Source organism: Notamacropus eugenii, chromosome 5 (assembly GCF_028372415.1).
Source record: "Notamacropus eugenii isolate mMacEug1 chromosome 5, mMacEug1.pri_v2, whole genome shotgun sequence".
Taxonomy (NCBI): Eukaryota; Metazoa; Chordata; class Mammalia; order Diprotodontia; family Macropodidae; genus Notamacropus; species Notamacropus eugenii.
The window spans coordinates 275393355-275412552 of record NC_092876.1 but is presented as its reverse complement, the minus strand read 5'-3'; the positions used below and the strand labels follow the sequence as shown (position 1 = coordinate 275412552).

General features: G+C 39.4%; 1 long non-coding RNA gene across 8 annotated transcripts in view; it reads right to left on the bottom strand.

The window, feature by feature from the left end:
* The window catches only part of LOC140506113 (uncharacterized), a 319922-nt gene that overhangs the window by 176193 nt on the left and 124531 nt on the right, over nucleotides 1-19198 (bottom strand). For all 8 annotated transcript variants that reach the window (XR_011967780.1, XR_011967781.1, XR_011967775.1 and 5 more), the window contains one exon: nucleotides 4862-4948. This is a non-coding gene — a long non-coding RNA (uncharacterized lncRNA). The remainder of the gene's footprint in view (nucleotides 1-4861; nucleotides 4949-19198) is intronic.

The window sequence follows — 19198 nt, the reverse complement described above, 5'->3', positions numbered from 1 at the left end:
AGTCAGTAATAGAACTTGAAAAATTTCTCCAGAATGATCCATCTCTCTGAATCCAGGTATGGATAAGTAATAGCAAGATATTCTCTATACACAAATAAGATAATTCAAGATTCTTTGGAAGTTCTGACAACAGAAATAACTTTGTCCAATGATTTTCTGATAATATATATCTAGTAATAAAATAGGAAGATATGTATGTGTGTATACATATACAAACTCATATATGAATGTGGGTGTATATATAAATTAATATACACACAGAACATATATTTGCAAAATATACGTATACTATCATGATAGAGATCTAGTGTAGAATCTAGGTTGAAGAAGGACTCCCTATAGATAATGAGAGTCTCCAAATGCTTCTGTGTTGATTACATGAGGCCACAGAGCGTTGTGGCGCCTCTTGGAAGAGATATGTAATCACACAAAGGAACCTGGCTTGTCTACCTAAACAGGAAAGACCAAACAGATACAGAATGTCTTATGGCCGAGACTTTAATATGCATTTGGGATGGACATCCTATAGAGCTTGTCCATCAATTTGTCATTCTGGAACAAAAAGATAAGTTGGGCTCTGGGTTTAGTATGTTAGTGTGTATGTGTGTGTGTATACACATACATACATATATATACATGCATATATATACATACATACATACATATATTTAAAGATGAATAAATTATGGGGACACAAGAGGCAAGTGTCAGAGGTGATATTTGAACCAAAGTCCTGAGTCTCCAGGGCCAGTGCTCTTTCCATCATATTACAATAAGTAAGGAAAACTTTGGTTTAAATGCTGCCTCTTACAATTACAGCTGTGTGACATTGGGCAAATCTTCTAGCCTCAGGCTCTTCATCTGTAAAATGGGGTTAAAAATAGCACAACTTCAGAGAGTTTTTGTGGGGACCAAATGAGAGGATGTATGTAAAGCAGTTTATGACCCTTAAAGTGCTGTATAAATACCAGCTATTAACATATGAATCCCCTCATTTTCCTGGCAGTCTGTTTCACAGGAGGAAATAATTTGAGGACTATGGTATAAAACAAAATCCTGAGTTTTACAACAATATATACTTTACATGCTCATGTAAATATATGCAATCTAGAATTTTTTAGATGTGAATACACACCCACTTGAAAATTCAGATCCCATTATATGCATCTTCAAATGATGAATCCAAATATTTTTTATACCAAGATTACAAATCAGCCAATTTATCCAGATTCCTGCCTCCCAAAAACCAGATGATGTGTACCATATAGACAGAAGGAGGAAACAGAAAGGAAATGTGCTGCGTGAGAGCTGCCCCTGGCTTTGCTGAGTCAAAGCAACTTTCCTAGAATATATGACAAAACCCATTCTACTGAGGAAAGTATATCAAAACCTCAATATGCCAGTTTAGCTATGTGTCAAATCACCATTCATATTACTCAAACTTATGCTTCAGAAGCCTGTTTTAACACAGTTTCAGAGGTTTTATGCTTATCCCTGGTCCTCTAGTTTGGCCCTCCAATTCAACCTCTATAAATTGGAGATACAAAGTTCTTCTCCTCATAAAAATCTTATGTGGAAATCAAAATAAAGCAGAGATATAAAGCAAAAGCAGTGACTGTTGAAGCATCTGTGGGAAGGAAGGCACACTAATACATTCCATTCTGGATTTGGAATTTTGAAAGACAAGTCACTAACCTACAGATAACCTGTGCCAGAGATCCCAAATTGGGAGTATAGCCAAAGAAAGAAAATTCTTACAGAATAGCAAAATGTTAGAGCCGCATTCTTTGTAGTAACATAGAACTGGAAACAAAATTGGTGTCCATTGATTAGAAAATGACTGAACAAATCGTGGCATGTGAATGTAACAGAATACTCATGTGCCTTCAGAAACAACAAACCTGAAGAATAATGTGACATTTTAAGACTAAGTCAATATGGATCCCCAAGGATCCTTAAGTAAGGATTGGTTGCCACTACCACCATTTCTATTTTTGATACCTCTACACTATATCATGCTGCCCTTCCTAATGTACCTGATAAGAACACTATAAATCAGTCAAATTCATATATTATAATGAATAGTCTTGGTGAATTGATAAGAAAATATACTGGCCACCTATCAGTTGAAAGGTAAGGAACCTAAATATGGAATACAGTCAACACTCGAGTGTTAAGCAAAGTTAACCATGGGATTCCTGGTTTTGCTTAAATATTTTTCTTTGTTACAAGTAAATGTTCAAAGAAGGATGGGAAAGGGGTGAGTGGGTTTAAGAGGAGTGTGGCATAAAAAAGGCACAAATAAGATTTTAAAATGACTGTAATAACAATAATAGTATAATAAATAATAAAGTAGGTGTCCTCCTCCAGGTTAAAAGGATCTGCAGGAATGTGAGGTTCCAAAATATGGAGGCTGTGATCCTTTGCAAAGTCCTGCTCCATGCCTCCATTCCCTTGCTTCCCATTTCTCCCTTCGTTCTCCCCTCCACCCCCCTCCCAGCCATCAGACTCTAAGTGGAGAGTCCAGATGGCTTCCGTTGGTTTGCTTAATTAGTCTGGTACAGAGTAACATTACAATGTTGCTGGTGTTACATTTCATTGTATTCAAATACCATGAGCTGAAGTCACAGCTCATGACAGCCACAGGGAAGCCAGCCTTGAACTAAACTGGGAGATAATTAAAGCTGGCAGAAAGGAAGACTGTTGCTGTTGGCCCGTCCCTGCACTTCGACCCAACCAGCCTCCTTTGGTGTCCTGTCTTTCTTCCTTTGTCTTATTCATTTTCTCTCCACCGAGGGTCACTCTGAAGTGAGTACCTAAACAGGGATGACAATGTTATGGGCAAAGGAGGAAAGTCAGCAAAAAAAAAAAAAAAAAAACAACCCAGGGAGCAGTTATTGTGGGAAACTGCCTACCATGGTCCTGAAATCAAGGCAAAAATGAAATCCCAAGAGCCTGGATCAGCTGCTGCCTTCTGCAAGCATTTATTAAGCACTTCTTATATACAATGGACTGTGCTAGGGAATGAGACTGAAAAGAAAAAAAAAATCCCTGTCCTCAGGGAGCTTATATTCTACTAGGGGTAGAGGAACTACATGTATATACCAATCAATTAATATGCTATATGGAGGAGGGAGAGCTAACAACTTCAGCATCAAGAGAGGCCACAGGGAGAAGATGAAAACTCATCTGGGTCTTTAAAGGAGTTCGGCATCCTAATAAGATAAGGTGAGGAAGGAAAACATTTTAGCCATGGGGAAAGACACATGCAAACAAAGAGGTGGAAGATGGAAGGTTGTGTGGGGAGAACAGCCAGTTTCCATCACCATAAAGTTTGCATCCCATTTAGAACTGCAAGAGACCCTAAAGAGATCCTTATTATCCTTATCTGTGAAACATGTCTGACTTAATAAGGACCTCAAAGGAAATAGATACTGACCCTATTAATGCATGAACTACGACAACTACTACTTTTTATTGATTTAAAATAAATATCTGTAGTAAAAGGACACAGAAAGGAAGCATAGCCACCCCAGTCACAGTATGTTCTGAGATATAGTATGTAGTGGGACATCGTGAGACTTTTGTCTAATTCAGGAACCCACCAGCTTTGCTTAGGCCTGCAGACACATCTGGGTGGCTCACTGCTACAGGGTCAGGACCTTGTAGTACTTGGGAATACACATGCATGTGAGAGGAGCTCTTCAAATGCACTGGTATAAATTAAGCCAAAACCTATGAACAGATGAACATGGTGATCTGAGTAAGCCGAACTTAAACGTATGCCTAGGCTGCCCCAGTTCTTTTGGCATCTGGAGATCATGCCAGTAATATCCTTGGTAAGGAAGAAGAGCCAAATCTGACTTCCCACTACCCTGTAGCAAAAAGTCTGTACAAAAATGATGCCTAAGTTCTCCTCCAGCTCTATATTCCCTCATACTTTTACAAGAAACACAATTCTGAAGGGCATCTAGCTTCATCTCACTTGACAAATGAGGAAATGGTTTACATAAGGTCCCACAGGGAATAGTAGAACTGGTATTTGAAATTAGGTCCTCTTTTTCTAGATACAGGGCTCTCACTATTGTACCATGACAGAGAAATCAAAGGAAGTATAACTTTCAATTATCCATGGGAATGGAGAAAACCAAATGCTTCCACATATGGTTAAGTATAGAGTACTGAAAAGAGTGCTAAAGACCTGGGTTCTAATCCTGGCTTGGCTATGAATTTGCTATATGATTCCAGGCCAATCTCACCTAAGAAATAGGCTCAGTTTCCTCCTATGTAAAATGGGTGGATCGGACCTAAAGATCTCTAAGGTCCTTTCATATTTAACATTCTAGAAGGCTATCAGAGCAATAACTGAGGAGCCTGGCCCCATAAAAAGGGATTACCAGCTGAGAGCTGCATGGCCAAGCAATCTTTGCAAACTGCTCCACTCTCCTCCATCACCAACCATCAAGATCAGAGACACAAGCAAGGAGCTCCAAGGGTAGTAGTGGACAGGATTCAGAGGACACATAAGGGAGAAGATTACGATGGGGAATTGCTCAATCCTATCAAAGGCGTGTTTGTCAAATTCCCTTTTCTATGCGTTGCTAAAAACAGGAGAGAGTCACATCTGTTTGGGATCATTGGTTTTTTTTTCCTCTTAGCTTTGCCAAACCAACTCCAAACCACCTACAAGAGGACAAGGACTGACTGGAGCCAAAAGGAAAAGCAGGATTTCTCGGAAATTCCCCTGAGAACTGTGGGCTTCAGCATGTCCCCTGAATGTGCACATCAGTAAGTCAAGCTATAAGTCAGAGCCAACCAAATGTTACTATGGGATTTAGTCAGAGGAAATGCATTTTCTTACTGGTTTTTTTTTTTCTCCATCATGTTGTCCATGCCAGCTTTCAAACAGGTCCTTTTCTTTGCTTCTATATTTTAAAACCAAATCCATCTGTGAGAGGGAAAAAAATTAATTACATTCCAGTATGATGACTCTAATACCCTCACATTAATAATTAGGTCAATTTTCCTTTTTTTCTATCACATAACTTTTCAAAATCTTCATTTATTTTGGACGAGGCAGCATGTGGAAGAGGAAAGAATATTAGATTTTGAACCTGATGGCCTATATTAGAATGTTGCCCCTGTCACTTAACTGTGTGTTCTTGGGCAAATCACTTACCTCATCAAGAGTCAGTTTCCTATTCTGTCAAAAGACAGGAGTTCAGATTTCCAGCACTTAATGATCTCAGAATTACATGGTTTATGCTGTCCCTGCCACTGGATGACCAGCCCTATACTCAGCTGATGAGAAAATTCATGGAGAATGAACCTCAAGGAGTGGGAGAAAGGTCACACACCTTGCTCATACATAAGACAATTGATTCTATTTCAAAAACATAAAACATAGGAAAATGGCATTTGCAATCATAGCAGGAAACTTATCATCGTGTAGCCCCACTCCCTTGTTGAAAGGGAAAACAGAAATAAAGACATTTAAAACTGTGACCACCTGAGAGCTGGAGTATGTAACGTAGGTCTAGAACTCAGTTATCACCATAACTGTAACCAGATCCAAATGAGAGAAGTCATCACTCTATCCACCACAGCAAAGACAGGGAAATAGGAAGTCACTTGATAGATGAAGGAGCTGTGACTTTTTTTTTCAATGTAGGAAACTCCCTGAGTGGGAACTCTGTCCACAGACCCAGATCACAACCCATCTGTGATTTCCTAGGTAAGTGCTAGGGACTTGTTTGAGGCATAAAAAGAGTGAGTGACCTGTTAAGGGTCACTCAACTAGAAAGTTGTCAAGAGGCAGAACTGGAACTCAGGGTTTCCTGATTCCTTGGAAGCCCAGAATTCTCTTCACGCTGAAGATACAAGTGACTCCAGAAGAACTGGAATTAGGACTCATGTGCCCAGCACTCCTAATTTTTTTTTTTTTTTTTTTTTGCTGAACCATTTCAGAGACATTATAAGGAAGAATCAAACAGACACACCAGATGGCTACATTTTCATGTTCCAACATGATTTCCTATCGACCATTCAGGTGTACTATATGATTATTTTTCTTTCCCAAACAACAGTGATTAAGTTCTATCTGAAAAGGCTGACAGAAGATTCCTAGAGTGGGCTAAGACGCCACTGTGGAGGCCCCAGAATTACATTTCGCTATTATTATCTTGTGGAATGCTTGTCCCTGGGGTACTCCATTGAGTTCAACTAAAATGACAGTTTAATGCTCAGTAAATGAGTGCTAATTAAAATGCTGGGGGAAAGACTGTCATCATTGAATAATGAGAATAATGCAGTGTACACTTGTTTAAAGGATCCCTTCCCCAAAATGTGAATTTAGGGACCAAAAATGCCCCCCCTCCCAAGCTCATGTGCTAATTTAACTCTCAGAAAGGAGACTTAAGCCATCCCATTTATTGGGAACAGATTAAAATGCCACTCACTGCTTCCTATGGTAGCATGGCTTTTACCAACCCCTTACAAGGTTACTGGGTCTTATTTTCCTATTTATCTCTAATGATATTTATGTGAAACCAGTTCTTGCAACTCAAGAGCACTGGGGGGGAAATAATTGTCATCTGTCACAGTTGTTACAGGGGTGCAAATGCAGATGGCCTTGTTGTATATCCACCTCACCCACCCACCCACTCAATGGCTTATTTTTAGGCAAAGAGCTGTTACTCTCTCAAAATTCTAATTTGTAAAGTAGAATACTTCTCGTATGAATAAAGCTTTCTAATTTCTCAGATATAAAAGCAGTATCAGAGAGTCTTAGAGCTGGCATTAAGGAGCAGCAGCTGAAACACTGCTGAGTTGCTAGTAAGATCTGGATTCAAATCCCCACTCTGATACCAGACTGAATGAATGTTAGGTCAGATGATCACTGATATAAATTAGGGAGGGACCTCAGAACCTAGGTAGCAAAATCCCTTCATTTTACAGATGAGGAAAAGAAGGAACAAGGATGTTCAGTGACTTGCCAAAAAGTCGTTTGAGCAGCAAGCTGGTGAGATGGAATTTGAACCCATGGTCTCTAACCCAAGAGCTAATGGATTTTGGAACTATCATGGTTTCTCCCAACTCTTTACTTTGATCCTTCTTATAAGTCATTTGAAAGCCTCAGTTTCTTTCTTCATCTGTAAAATGGGAATAATAAGACTTCCACTTCCTATCTAACAGGGAGTTGTGAGGAAAGTGCTTTGCAAACTTCCAAGTGCCATATAAATATGTCAATATTACTACAAGAAGACCATGTTGTCTGGCACTTTGCTAGGAACCAGGATGACGGACTCCTAATTTCACTTTTGTCAAATGATTGTAGACAATAATATCAACAAAAAGTCCATTTTAAGCCTAAATTTGCACAAAGACTTTGGGAATTCTATATAAGATTTTGTTGTTCAGTCATATCTCACCTCCTGTGACTCCATTTGGGGTTTTCTTGGCAAAGATACTAGAATGGTTTGCCATTTCCTTCTCCAGATCTTCTTACAGATGAGGAAACTGAGGCTAACAGGGTTAAGTGACTTGCCCAGAGTCACTTACCTAGCAAGTGACTGAGGTCATGTTTGAACTCAGATACTGTGGACTCCACGGTGGGCCCTCTGTCCACTGCGCCACCTAGCTGCTCCATTTCAGATTTCCCAAGTGCTTCTCTTACTCAATACTATAGGGAAAGAGTACAAGTATTTTTATCCCAATCTGGAATACGGGGAAATTGAGCTCAGAGGGCTTAAGGAGTTTTCCCATGGGCACTCAGCTAAAAAGTGATAGAGCTCAGACTCAAGTTTCTGGTTCTAAATCTAATATTCTTTCCACTTCCACTAAGCTAGTCATTTGACCAGCTTAGATCTCCATTTCCTTATATGTAAATAATCACCTGCCAGAGATGTGAGAATAAAAGTTAATAATAGATGTGAAAGTACTTTGAAAAACAAAATCCATGATCCAAATGAAAGAGGAAATTATTTTAAAGACTGAAAAGGCTCCTACTTGTTCATGAATAATATGAGCTTCTTATTCTTTGCTTTGTTTTTGTAATTCAGATGAATTTCATATAAAGTCACTATAACAGCCCAGACCTGATTGGCCAAGTACTGTCCAATATAATCTGTTGTTGGGATAGAAATCCCCTGGCAATAGGGTAAGTAGGCCTAGAAGGTACTACCCTTTGAACTGTCAACAGAACAAAATCAGCCTTCCAGGCTATAAAATTTTCATCTTTAAACTAGTGCAGCAAAACCACCCCCAAGGTTGAGATAAAACTTCCACATTCCTCAACTTCCCCATTTCTTTTAGTTCCTCAGCCTGCAGTGCTGTGCACATTCCAAGGTCTCCCAGGGGGACTGCATTTAATCCATCCCATTCAGTGAATTTCCATCCCGTTCTATGTGTGCAAGAAAATAGATTCTACAAATTCTCTCTTCCCTCGACCAACTTTACAGTAGGGAAGTTCTGCCCAATCTGAATTCCTTATTTGTGAAACAATTTCCCCAGGGCCACCCATGCACTTACTAATCCAACACCACCCCGCTTAGCTGAAAAGGGCTGACAGCTACAGTGGGACAGCTTAAACATTCCCTCCTTATGAATATGCAAAGCCAATCTTTCACTTACAAAAGAAACTGATATAGCCATTATGGCCTATGGTTAATCAAACCTCCATTCACTTCCTACAGCTTTGGGAACTGTCATCAAGGAAGAATGCTGCTTAGCAAAGGAGGACACAGTGCCTGTAGAAATTATCACAACCCTGCCGCCCCAGGCTAGCTTTCTCAGAAGTGGGGACCTCACCTTTTTTTTGCAGCTTCTAATGTGATTTCCATTCCAAACCCTGGTTCATCATTTCAAAAGCAGATCTAAAAGTTCCTCACACATTTTCCATTCTCTCTCTCTCTCTCTTTCTCTCTCTCTCTCTCTCTCTCTCTCTCTCTCTCTCTCTCTCTCTCTCTCTCTCTCTCTCTCCCCTCCTTTTCTCTCTCCCTTCCTTCCTTTCTCCTGTACTCCCTCTCCCACTCTCTTTCTCTGTTCCTCCCTCTCTCTCTCCTCTCCTTCTTCTCTTTTTCTCTTTCTCCCTCCCTCTCTCCCTTTTCTCCTTCCTCTCTCTTTCCCCTTTCTCTTTTTTCTCCCTCCTTCTTCCTCTCTCCCTCCTCTATTTTCTCTCTTCCCCCATCCTCTATCCTTCCTTCCCCCTCTCTGTCTCTGTCCCTCTGTCCCTATGTCCTGCTCTCTCTCTCTCTATTCTTCACCTTCCTCCATTCCTCTCTCCTTCCTCTCTTTCATTCTCTTCCTCTCTCTTTCTGTCTCTCTCTTCCTCTCCAGTCCCTTCCTCTCTCCCTCCCCTCTCTTCATCTCTTACTCTTCTTTCTCTCCCATCCTCTCTCTCCCTTCTCCTTCCCTCTCTCTGCCTCTCTGTCCCTCCCTCCCCTCTGTCCCTCTCCCTCCTCTCTCTCTCTTTCTCTCTCTCTCCTGTTTTTCCTCCCCCTTTTCCCCTCTCCTCTCCTTCTTTCTCCCTCCCTTTTTCCTTCTTCCTCCTCTCTCTCCCCTCTTCTCTTTCCTCTCCTCCTTTCGTTTTTCTCTCCACTTGTCTGTCTGTCTGTCTGACTGTCTGTCTGTCTGTCTGTCTGTCTGTCTGTCTGTCTGTCTGTCTCTCTCTCTCTCTCTCTCTCTCTCTCTCTCTCTCTCTCTCTCTCTCTCTCTCTCTCTCTCTCCTCCTTCCCCCCAGTTCTTTTTACTTGCCCCTGTCACTGCCTGCCTTCTTGGAAAGTATCCAAACTTAGGCCAAGGAAAGGCATGATAAAGAAGCTGCTGACTTTTCAAGCATCTGGCGAGTTCACAACTTTTATTGAGCCTTACATAATGCGTCATCAATATTCATTCTTTCACAGACATCTATCTTAGTCAGGCCTATCTCCCCCAGGAAGCATCAGCAAGAGAGAGCATAAAGGACAAGACATTGTATGCTCCACTGGATAGTACATTGGAGTGGAAATTGGAAGTTCATATCCTGGTAAACTTGCCATGTGACCTTAGTAGAATTATTTCATCTCTTTGTGCCTTCAACGCTCCTATAAATTGAGAGGATATTACTTGCCCTCTCTGACCCTAATAAAGAGGCTGCAAATCTACCTACATGAATAATCTGTAGCTTTCATAAAACTACCTGAGGTTTTTGGCTCCATCTGCACAATCGCATACAACCATTTGTCTTATTTCATGTGTTTACTTGGTTTGCGACAGGGGCTGGACTAGATGGTCTGAAGAAGACTAAATTATTCCCAGTAGCTCTAAAATTTGATGCTGCTTCAGGCTTCTTGGAATTTTTATTTGAAATGGAAGCCAAAAGGATTTGATAGGTATTCACAGATTTGCAACATGTTATGGCATAGGTAAACAAATGGTCTGGCCTCTAGAGCCACCAAAATACATTTTTAGTAAAATACTATCCCAGGCAATGGTTGTACATCATGGATTTGCTATGATAGTTAACTGTCATGACCCAAACTGCACCACTATCATCTCTTTCCCTCTCCATAAACTTATCTCATTGTGCTAAGTAATAAATCTTGGCCAATGAAAGACCTGGCTAGTCTCACTCCAACTTGTTCTGATAATGAGTGTTATTTGATAATGAGTGAGAGGTAACTGAGAAAAATTCTTTTATAGAGTGTAGGGAAAAGAGAAAGGAATGATAGTAACGTCAACCTAACTTTGTTTCAAAAGCATATTTCCTTGGCTTCAGCTGATCTATTCCATTAGCCTGCTACAAATTATAGGTATTCTCATAAATAACCAGTGTCAGTCCAAAAGGCACAATGTCTATTATCTGATTAAAGAAACCATATTTTTAGTCCACCAGAGGCCAAGTGCTTTCTCTTCTGTAAGGTACTTAATCTGGTTCTAAATCCATCTCAATTGGCTAGTGCATAGGAAACTGAATCAATCTGCGATCTCGTTGAGGTTCTAGATCAATTGATCTAGACAATGAATGCTACCTCTTGGTCTGACATTGAGACTCAACTTTTTTGTTTTCTTCTTTTTGTGTTTTCTTCTAGCCACCATTCAGCTTGTAAGTAAAGCAGGTAAGTGACTCATACTGCTTCAATCAGCTCTCTACAATTATGCCATCTTTGTTTTCAGAATTTGTTGATAAGGCGTTCCCTGCCATGACAATCTTTTCTAAGAAAGAACATCCATGAACTGGATATGACACTTTTTTGAATGGGTAGAAATCAATGAGAATTTGAGGAAATGCTAATGAATACTGAGGGCTAAATTTCTGAGGTTTTACCCTGTAGCAGCATTATGGAGTATATTGAGAAAGAGGTCTTAAATCTCTGATGCTGGTAATTCCTCTCTCTGTGTTCTTGATCCCAACCCTCCTCCCACCTTCAAAACCTTGCTCCATCAATCATGCCTCTCTGACATGCGTCTTCAATCTTTCCCTTTCCACTGGCTCCTTTCCAAATGCCTACAAATCTACGTGGGTCTCCCTAATTCTATTTAAAGGGAGGGGCAGTAAGCCTTCACTCAAGTATTCTATCTCATTAAGTTACCGTTCCATTTCCCTAATTCTTTAAATCCTAATTCTGAAATTCTAAGAGTCTGAGATTCTGATGTTATAATCTCATCTGTGGTTTCAAGTGCCCGCACATCAATATACATCACTCCCTTCCCAAAAAGCCACAACTAAAATGTAAGAAAAGATGCTGATTTTTGTGCAAGGGACAATGCCTGTCTGTCTCATTTCAGTGGTCTTCTTTTTGCTTCAAACTGAGCATTGTAAATAAGATGAGGAAACACCCTTTGGGTACCCAGTAACTTTGCCAACCAGATCAAAGAAGACAAATAGGGTATCTCACTAACTCTGCCCAGAGGAACCAATAAACCCAAATGGGTGAATCAAAACAACCTTTCTTGATATTCATGTGAGGTCTCTCCAGGGTATAAAAAAATCCAATAAGTATTTACTAAGCACCTACTAGGCAAGGCACTATGCTGGGTGTTGGAGAGACAAAAGTTAAAAAACACAGTCCCTGCCCTGGAAGAACTTAAAATTTACTTAGGTGATGGGGTAGATGAGGAAGTATACAAAGAAGGATAATACACCAAACAGAAGAAAGATGATAAGAGCCAAAGAACAACCAGAAAAAATGCTCAAAGAAAATTTTATCCCTTTCACCAGGGAAAATGAGGGAAGGAAGAGGTCCCTAATCTCAGCATTCAGGGAAGGGAAGGATTTCCACAGGATGAGAAGGGAGTTAGTTAAAATCATGAGAGATAGACAAGGCAAATGTATAGGAAAGACCAAGTCCCCCAGTACTCCTTTGCCTCCTGGCATTTGGTACAATGGAATGCTTTTGGATCAGATCCAAAGAAATAGCTGTATTTAGTAGTCTTAGGAAAAGCAACTCAAGAAGATCAATTCTGATCAGGAGAAAATTTCATACTCTAGAATGGTAAGATCATTGTTGTTCAGCTGTTTCAGTCATGTCCCACTCTTTGTGACCTCTTTGCTGTTCCTCAGAGAACATACTCTATCTCCCAACTCCAGGTATTTTTTCCTGGCTGTCCCCCATGGTTAGAATGTTCTCCTTCCTCATCTCTGCTTCCTGGTTTCCCTGGCTTCCTTCAAATCTAGACTAACTCCCCTCCCCTCCTTCTACAGGAAGCCTTTTTCAATCCCTCTTAATCCCAGTGTCTTCTTTCAGTTAATACTTCCATTTTTCCTGTATATGGTTTCTTTGTATATGTTGTTTTCATGTCTCCCCCATTAGCCTGTGAGCTCCTTAATAGGACCATTTTTGTTTTCCTTTGTATCCTCAATGCTTAGTACACTGCTTGGCACATATAGGTGCTTAATAAATGTTTGACTGAGTGACCAAAATCCCACAGCAAGAGGGTGACAAAGTTGGATTAATGACCCAGGTCTCCTGACTCTTGTCCTATTCATTAAACCATATTTTCTCCAACTTTACATAGTTTTCAAAGAAACACCAAAATTGTGTTTCATAGAGTCCAAAATAGATAAGGAAAAAGAATAGGTAGAATCCATGTAATAAAAGATATCTTTTGAACATTTGAGGTTTGCAAAGTGCTTTAGACCCATTATCTTTAGACTCATTATTGGATCCTCATAACAACCCATGTGTAAGGTAAGTGTTATGGGTAATATTTCTCCCACTTTACAGATGAGGAAACTAATGCTCAGGGAAGTAAATGGCTTGCTTGTAGTCACACAATTACTAAGTGTTCAAATACCAAAGTGTCAGGATACACAGCTAGATCTCTTCTGACTCCAAACATAATACATTTTGTATCACATCACACTGTCTCTCACAAGCAATAAACCAACTGCTCAACATCGATGGATACTGTTGACTCTATCTGAGATTCCTGTAGCAGTTTGGTGCTACTGGACTGAATAACTAGAAACTCCCAAAGGCTTTTCTTTTAGTAGAATGTTGTTTGTATGAAACATGGGAGGAATGAATAAAGAGGCTACTGGCTAAGCCTGGAAAATCTGTGTCATATGGAGTTTTAGTTGGTATTTCTGGTTATGGCATTTGGCCATGGTGCAACAGAAGAAGGCACTGTCATGACGGTGCTACTCCCCTGTGCTCAAAAGCCTCTCTTGACTCCATTACCTACAAGATAAATTTTCAATCCCATATACTGGAATTCAAGGCACTCAACAATTGTTTCAGCCTTCAATACCTTCCCAATTTTACCCCTATTCTACCTTCCAGTCAAACTGGACAACTCTTTCTCCATGCCTATGCTCAAGCTATTCCCTTCCCCCTTCATCCCCCCACCCCTACACTACACACACACACACACACACACACACACACACACACACACACACACACACACACGCACACACACACACGCACACACATATACCATGCTTGGAATAAATTCCCCCATCTCCTGTCTCCATAGGTTGAAATTTCTTCCCTCAATTAGACTCAACTTGAAGCTACCTTCTTTATCAATCCTTCATTAACACTCCCCACCTTTTCTTTCAGGACCTTTTCTTCTCCAAATTTTTCCTAGCACTTTACTAGTTTCTTCCTTGTTCCTACCACAATCTACCCTATATTTTACTTCTTTGTACATTTGCTGTATATTTCCCCTGCCTGTAGACTATAAGTAACTTGAGGGCAAGAATTTTTACCCACAGCACCTTGTTTTACACATATCAGGCACTTAAAAATGTTTAGTGAATTATCTAGTATCAAAGGCAGACCAGGGCCCAAATGTCAAATAAAGTTCCTATAACTATCCCCAGGAGGTATAGGGCCCAAAAGGCAATGGGCAGTTTCTCAGCCAAAGCATTGTCAGTCTCAGCTGTACATCTTGGATGCTTCTCGCTAGCTCTCTCTGCACAACCCTAACTCTTGCTCCTTTTCATTGATCTATTTCTTGGCTTTGTGAACCATGATCTCCTGTCCCATTCCTCATAGCTTTATCACCCAAGTTTTTTGAGAAATTCCGTGGCTCCCTGAACTCACATGATCTCAGTCTCATACAGGAATCTAATAATAATACTCTGACTGCTATGAAAAACAAGTTAGTTCTTTTCCTTCTTAGATTGACTCCAGTGACAACTCTCTCCTGCCCCTGGCTGGATTCTGGCTGCCATAGCCTTTCTCAGGCAGTATCCTATGGACCTGGTAACCATTTGTCCTCAAGGTCTCTTGGAACAGGAGGCACACTAATGAACATCTCTGTCCAACTCCACAACTACTGCACAGGAATGGAAAAAGTGAGACAGATGATAGAGGGAAAAGTCCCTCAAGCAATGGAGGATGCAACATATGTGGGAAAAAGGCTGGGGTTTAGAGTCAAAAGTTCTAGATTCAATTCCCAATTCCATCAGATGCTATGTGATACTGAACGCGTTATCTAGGGCTTTTTCTCCATTTGCAAAATTAGAATAATATTTGTACTATCTATCTGTTGGGAGACTCAAGTAAGTAGTTTTAAGCTCATTGAAATAATAAGGTGTCAGATAAATTTAAGCTATTTTAGAGGAGTGTTATTTGGCCAGAGAGTTCCCAGCCATGCCTTGACTTTCTTGGTTCTGATGCCCCATCTTTCTGACTCATTACCACAGACACCGTTCAGTTATTTGACCTTTAACTTTTCAAAACAGCTGATTTCCCAAAATAGGAGAGTCTGAAGAGAAAAAAAACCTAATCTTTTAGGCTTCAAGTATAAGGTGATTTGTATAATAATTTTTAAAAACATAATAATCCTACAAATATACCCCCAAATAATAATAGTAATAATTGCTGTTTTTTAGTTGTTTTGCGGTTGTGGCTGACTGTTCATGACCCCATTTAGAGTTTTCTTGGCAAAGATTCTCAAACAGTTTGCTATTTCCTTCTCCAGCTCATTTTACAGATGAGGAAACTAAGGCAAACAGGATTAAGTGATTTGCCAAGGTAGTAAGTATCAGAGGTCATATTTGAACTTAGGAAGATGAGTAAGTCTTCCTGACTCCAGGCCTGACTACTTAGCTACTCCAAAAATAATAATAACATTTATATAGCACCTTTTATTTTCCAAGTACTGTGCTAAGCATTCTACAAATATTCTCACATTTGAGTCAAACAAAATAAAAAATGTCCTAATTTGATGTTTTGTCAAGCAATATCATCAATGACCATGTCTAGGTTAAAAACACTGAGAATTGCCAGATTATATGAGATCCATATATTTTGCCCCTGACAAAGATGATAGACCACATTCAGAATCATAGAAGTACAGAAATCTCCTTAGGATGTCATCTGGAACCATACTGACTCTTACTTAAAGTTTAATTATCAATTTTTTTGAAAGCAGGCTACATTCCCCAATTGATAAATGGCCAAAGGATATGAAGAGGAAGTTTTCAGAAGAAGAAATTAAAGCTATCTATAGTCATGTGAAAAAATGTTCTAAATCACTATTGATTAGAGAGATGCAAATCAAAACAGCTCTGAGATACCACATCACACCTATCAGATTGGCTAACATGACAAAACAGAAAGATGATAAATGTTGGAGAAGATGTGGGAGAGTTGGAACACTAAGTCATTGTTGGTGGAACTGTGAGCTAATCCAGCCATTTTGGAGAACAATTTGGAACTATGCTCAAAGGGCTACAAAAATGTGTGTATCCTTTGACTCGGCAGTGCTGCTTCTAGGACTGTATCCCCAAGAGATCATAAAAATGGGAAAGGGTCCCACATGTACAAAAATATTTGTGGCAGCTCTCTTTGTGGTGGCCAAAAACTGGAAATCAGGGGGATGCCCATCAACTGGGGAATGGCTGAATTGCGGTACATGGATGTAATGGAATACTATTGTGCTATAAGAAATGATGAGCAGGAAGACTTCAGAGAGGCCTGGAAAGAAATATATGAACTGGTGCTGAGTGAAAGGAGCAGAACCAGAAGAACTTTGTACACAGCAACAACTACAGTGTGTGAGGAATTTTTCTGGTAGACTCAGTACTTCATTGCAATGCAAGGACTCAAAAAATTCCCAATGGTCTCTTATGGCAAAATGCCTTCCAGATCCAGAGAAAGAAATATGGAATTCGATCACAGAATGAAGCAGATCATTTTCTTTTGTATTATGTTTTGGTTTGTTTTATGATTTCTCCCATTCATTTTAATTCTTCTATGCAACATGGCTAAAGTAAAAATGTATTTAATAGGAATGTATGTGTAGAAACTATATAAAATTGTATACTGTCTCAGGGAGGGAATGGGGAGGTGGGGGGAAGAAGGAAGAAGGAGAGGAAAAAATCTAAGACATATGGAAATGATTATAGAACACTGAAAACAAATAAAATAATAATAAAAAAAAAGAAAGCAGGCTAGATTACAATCTACCAAATAGATATGTTGGGGATGGAGGGAGGGTGACTTTTTTAAGAAGACACAATGAAAGTAGAAATAACAGCTAACAACTAAGAAGGACACAAAAAAAAATAAAAAGTAGACATAGAACTACATCATCATTTAGCATGATAATGGGTATTCATAATGATGAACCTGAGGAACCAAGAAAAAGTTAAATCAGATTCATTATTCCATATTTAAGAAGGCAGAAAATTGAAGACTATATATAATGTCAGGTTTCTTCAATGTACTGATTAATTTTGGTGAATTTTTTTCTTTTCTTCCTCTTTTAAAAAAAATCTGTAATAAGAGATGCCTCTGGAAAGAGTAATGAAGGAAATTTAAGATTTATAAAAAAAATCAGCCAAATATATTTAAAATAAAAGCAAAGAAATGGATAACATATTTTAGAAAGGCTGAAAAGTCAAAAATAATTAAAACCAAACAAATCTTTGATACACAAAGAAGTAAATTTTAGTTACCTAAAAAATTCACTCATGAGGAAGACCTTATTCCCCAATGATGAAGAATAAATAAGGTGCCAGGATCTCATACTTGTATAGCACTTTGAAAGTTCTGAATTTTCATGTGTATTATGACATTTGGTATTCGTGACAACAGTATGAATTACGTAGGGAAGTTTTTTTCATTCCCATTAGCCAACTGGAAAAATTGACTAAATTATTTCCCTAGGTCGTAAGCAAGTCAAATATTCATACAGACTATCAGTGCCCAACCTGTGGTACAGCATTCTGAACTTGTATTGGTCTGGTCAGCCACAGTCGGACACACTGAAATTTCACTTTACGATGGTGATGTCATTTTGGTCCTCTTCGAAGACGAAAGACAACAACCACCAAGCAATTCAAAATCCCCTGTCTGTGGCCCTCTTTTTCTCAAAAGTTACCATCCTTCCTTCTCTTTCCCTACCCCACTTTTATGCCCCAAACTTCAACTTCCTCTGCCAGCTATGACAGCATGGAAGCAGAGACTCCAATGTAAAGCTCATGTCTCAAACAAGAAGGTAGCAATCTGCCCCATTGTTTAAAACAAATCTGTCTCTCTACCATTGTCAAGATACCACATAGATCACATCTTCTTATGTTGAGCCAACAAATGCTTTTTTTCCCTGTCAGGTGTAACCTATCTTCCCACCTCCAGGTAGCACCGTACCTAAACAAATTCCTAATAGGAGGCTATCTTATTCTTAATAATTTTCAAAAAGGGTGAATCCACACACCCACTCAGCCCCCTGTACCAACACAAGTCAGCTTTTACATTTATCAGCCTTGTCCTTGAGTCTAACCTAAATCCATTCTGCGGCAATATAAAACCATACATACATTTCTCATTTCATTTTTCTACATTTCTCATTTCATTTTTTCAATTAAGGTTGAAGAATTGTCCCATTTAATTCACAATGCACCAACAGAGCTGAACATACTATGGAGCTCTGGGTCTGGAGTCAGAGATACCTGAGTTCAAATCTGTTCTCAGACAATTGCTACCTGAGATACCCTGGGCAAGTCGTCTCAGCTTCCTAAACTGTAAAATGGGGGTAATATTAGCACTTACTTTACAGATTGTTGTGAAGATCAGATGAGATAATATAGTCCTAGCACATTACTTGGAACATAAATGGCAATATATAAATGCTTATTACCTTCCCTTTCATTCCCTTCCCTGGATCCAACCTCCTTCCCTTAATTTCCCCCAAACATCATTATTCCCTTTTCACCAAGTAGGAAAGGGGTATTAGAAGATCATATGCATTAGCTTCTCAATGCCCCCTCCAAGCTGAATATTTTTGCAAGAAGGGGCTAAAAATTTAAGAGGCCCCCCCCCCAACAAAGGGAAAAGGGACAGCACTAGATCTAGCCTAGGTATGCCAGATACAAAAAGAAAAGACAGTGGGTACAAAAGGAGATGAAAATTGTGTGCGAAAGAGATAAAATAGAAATACCAAAAAATATAAGAGGTGATTCTGGAGAAAAATTTGAAAGTTTAGAGGGAAGGGAAAGGGCATGAGATACAGAGTGAAAGATAAATTCCTGCCCTTCCCACCAATGAGTTAGCAAGCATGTTGGCCAGAAGCAAATCTTAGAGAAGCCCTGTGGTCATCTTAGCAAAAAAGGAGAAAAAAATAGGAAGGAAGAAAGGAAGCAAGGAAGGAAGGGAGGAAGAAACAAAGAAATGAGGAAACAAAGAAAGAGAAAGAAAAAGAAAGAAAGAAAAAGAAAAAGAAAAAAAGAAGAAAACACCTCTTTGTTATAGCTAAGAAAGTG